General features: G+C 57.2%; 1 non-coding gene across 1 annotated transcript; it reads right to left on the reverse strand.

Annotated features, from left to right (window-relative positions):
• Nucleotides 1-313: 313 nt before the first annotated feature.
• LOC124770307 lies at nt 314-506 on the reverse strand. Its single transcript, XR_007013162.1, has one exon. It is a non-coding gene; the product is annotated as a U2 spliceosomal RNA (small nuclear RNA).
• Nucleotides 507-5,000: the final 4,494 nt, after the last annotated feature.

Raw genomic sequence — 5,000 nt, forward strand, 5'->3', positions numbered from 1 at the left:
ATCTGTGGCCGGACCATATGTGACGCCAACGAGGCATCCGAAGGCACTCTTCTGTGGCCACATAAATTACCAGCCTAGTGTAATGCGGCTGCAAGAGCGGACCGGCTACCCGCAAAAAAAAAAAAAAAAAAAAAAAAAAAAAAAAAAAAAAAAAAAAAATATTCATAAGATAAATGTTAAATTAATTACAAGAAATCGTGGTGTGTAAGCAGCTAACTACTGGGCAAATCGACAACCACAACAAGTTTTGCTACCAGCGGAATATCTGATCACTGCAGAATATTAACCCATTTCAGGCTGTGTTTTAATTAATTTTAGGTGGGCCGATCCCGGCGGTACTGCAATGCCGGGCCAACCCGCGACAGAGGTGGAGCAAGCCCCTAGCACTCCGTCATGAGCCAAAAATGAGTTTAATATTCTGGTCCTGCGATGCAGGACGTATCAGATATTAAGCTGATAAGAACAGATACTACACTTTGATCTTAGCCAAAAGGCCGAGAAGCGATAAGGAAAAACCGTTTTTTTTTTTTTTTTTTTTTCTTTATTGTTATTTTCAAACCCGTACAAACAGGCAGGCTGTCAGCAGCATGGTACGCCGCTCTTCAGCCGTAGAGGAGATAAAGATAGAACAGAAAGAATACACAAATGTGACATAACGGTGGGTAATAAAACAGTAGACACATAAAGACAAACACGGAGCCGTTCACACTTGACGAAACTTCACTACAAACTGTTGTCACGACGCACTAACACTGAAGATGGCGATGGCACAGGTGAACGATGGAGTATGACGGGAACACTGAACACGAAACACGACGGCACTCACGAGACACTGATGGCGACGATCTCCGGCGCGCGAATGTCCACTCAGCGTGTACGAGTCCGGGGACCTGCCAAGAGAGGAGGTGGAGGAGGAGGAAGGGGAAATGGGAGAGGGGAGAGCAGAGATGCCATGGGCAAAGGAGAGAGGGGGAGGGAGGTAGGGGGAGTGAAGCCCGGAGGAGAGGGTAGGAGGGAGGGGGGAAAGGAAAGAGAAGGGAAGGGAAAAGGGGGGGAGGGAGGGTGCCTGAAGGAAAGGACACAGGAGGGGGGGGGAGGATCAAAGTTGATAGGAGGGGTAGATGCAGGGGAGGAGGACATCATCAGGGAGGGGGAGCTGGCGGAAACCACCTTGGGAGAGGGTAAGGAGGGCGGAGAGATGGAGACCAGGTGGGACGTGGGAGTACAGGCGCGGCAGCGGGCGGGGGTGGGAGAGGATCGGGGAGACGAGCGGGTGAGGAGGATCGAGTTTACGGGAGGTGTATAGGATTCGTATCCTTTCGAGGAAGAGGAGGAGGTGGGGGAAGGGGATAAGGTCATACAGGATCCGCGTGGGGGAAGGGAGACGGATGCGATAGGCAAGGCGGAGAGCATGGCGTTCAAGGATTTGGAGGGATTTATAAAAGGAAGGGGGGGCGGAGATCCAGGCGGGATGGGCGTAACAGAGGATAGGGCGGATGAGGGACTTATAGGTGTGGAGGATGGTGGAGGGGTCCAGACCCCACGTTCGGCCGGAAAGGAGCTTGAGGAGACGGAGTCGGGAACGTGCCTTGGCTTGGATTGTCTGGAGATGGGGAGTCCAGGAGAGGCGACGGTCGAGGGTGACGCCAAGGTACTTAAGGGTGGGGGTGAGAGCGATGGGACGGCCATAAACGGTGAGATAGAAATCAAGGAGGCGGAAGGAGGGAGTGGTTTTGCCTACAATGATCGCCTGGGTTTTGGAAGGATTGACCTTGAGCAACCACTGGTTGCACCAAGCGGTGAACCGGTCAAGATGGGATTGGAGAAGGTGTTGGGAGCGTCGCAGGGTGGGGGCAAGGGCGAGGAGGGCGGTGTCATCGGCAAACTGGAGAAGGTGGATGGGGGGTGACGGCGGCGGCATGTCCGCCGTGTACAACAGGTACAGAAGGGGGGAGAGGACGGAGCCTTGGGGCACACCGGCGGAGGGGAAAAAGGTGTAGGAATCGGTGTTATGGATGGTGACATAGGAAGGACGGCGGGAGAGAAAGGAACCGATCAGACGAACGTAGTTAATGGGAAGGGCGAAGGTTTGGAGCTTGAAGAGGAGACCGGAATGCCATACGCGGTCATACGCGCGTTCGAGGTCAAGAGAGAGGAAGATTGCGGAGCGACGGGAATTGAGCTGTTCGGAAAGGAGATGAGTGAGGTGAAGGAGAAGATCGTCGGAAGAGAAGGACGGCCGAAAGCCACACTGGGTAACGGGGAGGAGGCGGTGCTGGCGGAGATGCTGGTGGATGCGGCGGGTGAGGATAGATTCCAGGACCTTGCTGAAGACCGAGGTAAGGCTGATGGGACGGTAGGAGGAGACGGCGGACGGCGGTTTGCCAGGTTTGAGGAACATGAGGATACGGGAGGTTTTCCACAGGTCGGGGTAGTAACCGGTGGACAGGACTACATTGTAGAGCCTGGCCAGGGTGGAGAGAAAAGAGACAGGAGCTTCACGAAGGTGACGGTAGGTGACACGATCGTGACCAGGAGCGGTGTTGCGTTTGGTGCGGAGTGTATTGATGAGATCCTGTGTGGTGATGGGGGCATTAAGGTCCGTGTGTGGAATGTTGTCCAAGTACTGGAAACCAGGAGCGAGGGGAGGGACAGAGGTATCAGTTCGATCGCGGATATCTGGGAAGAGGGAGTAATCGAACTGGGGATCATCAGGGATGGAAAACACATCGGACAGGTAGGAGGCAAGGTGATTGGCCTTACTAAGGGCGTCAGGAAAGGGGCGATCATCGTGGAGAAGAGGATAGTAGGGGGAGGGTTTAGTTCCGGTAAGGCGACGGAAGGCGGTCCAGAACTTGGACGAGTTTATAGGGAGGGTAGCAGTTAAACGGGTGCATGTCTGTCGCCAGTCCCGGCGTTTCTTGGCCGCGAGCAAATTTCGAATGTGTCGCTGTAGTTGCCGGTGGCGTCGTAGGGTGTCCGGGTCACGCGTGCGGAGGAAGGCACGGTAGAGACGACGGGATTCACGGAGGAGGAGGACGGCCTGTGGTGGTAAGGTAGGACGGTGGGGGTGGATGGCAACAGTAGGGACGTGGGCCTCCACGGCCTCAGACAAGGTCTGCTGGAGAAAGGAGGCGGCATGGGTGACATCATCAGGACGGCGGTAGGCGAGAGGGTGGCTATCGACCTGAGTGGAGAGGGTATCCCGGTAGGCATTCCAGTTGGCACGGGAATAGTCATGGATGTACTTAGGGGGAGGGTCATGACGAGGGTCGGGGCGGGGGCGACGGCCGTCTGAAACGGTGAGGAGGACAGGGAGATGGTCGCTACCAATAGGCTCCAGGACATCCACCGTAATGCGACCAAGGAGGTTGGGGGAGGAGAGGATAACATCGGGAGTGGAGTTGGATTCGGGACGAGTATGCTGGGGGATGGGGATGAGGTCACCTTGAAGGGAGGAGAGGAACCGATGCCACCGCCGTAACTGGGCAGCGGAGCGACTATGGATGTTGAGGTCGGCGGCGATCACATAGGAGGAGAAGGTACGGTCGATGTGGGAGAGGAAGTCGAAAGGAAGAGGGGCGTTGGGGCGGACATAGATGGTGGCACAGGTAATGGTAAGGCCGGGGAAGAAGAGACTAAGGATCAGGTGTTCGGTGGGGTCGGGAAGGAGAGGCTGGAGCCGAACGGGGATCTGGCGGTGGTGGCCAATGGCAACTCCGCCACGCGCAACTGGGAGGGGATTATCGGAGCGGTGGAGGAGATAGGGGGAGGTGTGGATGGAGTGGTGGGGTTGGAGGAAGGTTTCATTGAGGAGGAAGGCATCCACACGGTGGGTAGCAAGGGTGTGCAGGAAGAGGTTCTTGTTGGCGGGAAGGGAGCGGATATTGTTGAAAAGGATACGATGCTGTCGCGCCATGATAAGGACTTAGACGAGGGTGTCAAGGCGGGAGAAGGTGAAATGGGCCTGGTTATTGGAAAAGGTGGCGTACATTTTAAGGTGGAATATGGAACGGGCGGCGAGGGAGATCTGTTGTAAGGTGTGGGGGCGCTGAAAGGGATGGACGTTTTGAAGGACAATGGTGAGGAACCTGATGATGTCCTCAGCAGTGGGGGGGGGACGAAGGGAATTGCCAGGAGGGGTGGGGGCGTCCAGGGGACGGACAGGTACGGTGAGGTCAGGAGTGGTGGGAGGGGGTCGGGCTTTGCACTTTTGGGAGTAGGTGGGGTGGGGGAGGCTGCAGGTATTACAGGAGGGAGGGGATTGGAGGTTGGGGCACTGCCGGAGGAAGTGCGCTTGCCGACAATGTGGGCAGGTGGGGGCCTCGCGGCACTCTGCTGTTGGATGTGCATTGTAGCGCAGACATCTCTGGCAGCGCAGGGATTGAGGGGGGGAACGGGAGGGGTCGACCTTGTACCGCTGATTGAAGAGGAGGGCACCCTCCTTCAGGAGACGGTCAATGGAGGGGGCGTCCTCAGAGAAAACCCGCATAAGGCGGGTGGGGCCGGTCGCGTTGAAAATGCGGCGGACCGCCCGCACCTCCAGGGTGGGATGGGCCTTCAGCTCCGCCAGCACCTCCTCCTCCGTGATCGACGGGCTAAGCCGAGTGATCACGGCGGTGAGGGTCGGCGGGCGACGCGGGGGTTGGGGTTGGCGGGTAGGAGATGGGGAGGGAGCAGGGGTGAGGGAGGCGTGAGGACCAAAACGGGTGATGGGGAGGCGGGAGAGGATGTCAGTATGGAGGGTTGGGCTGGGGGAGGAGATAAGAACAGAATCCCGTCTGGGAGTAAGGAGGGAGATGGGGACGCCAGGGAAATGTTGGCGGAGGAGGAGGGAGAGATTCCGGGCCTCGAGGAAGGAAGGATCGGGACGGGACAGGAGATATTTGTAGAGACCGGGTGGGGAGGAGGAGGAGGAGGAGGAGGGAGCGGGGCCTGGTGGGGAGACGTCCATGGCATTTTGGGGTGGGGATGGCGGGCGGGGTGGAGCCTTTTTAGGA

This window comes from Schistocerca piceifrons, unplaced genomic scaffold (genome assembly GCF_021461385.2).
Source record: "Schistocerca piceifrons isolate TAMUIC-IGC-003096 unplaced genomic scaffold, iqSchPice1.1 HiC_scaffold_786, whole genome shotgun sequence".
Lineage (NCBI taxonomy): Eukaryota > Metazoa > Arthropoda > Insecta > Orthoptera > Acrididae > Schistocerca > Schistocerca piceifrons.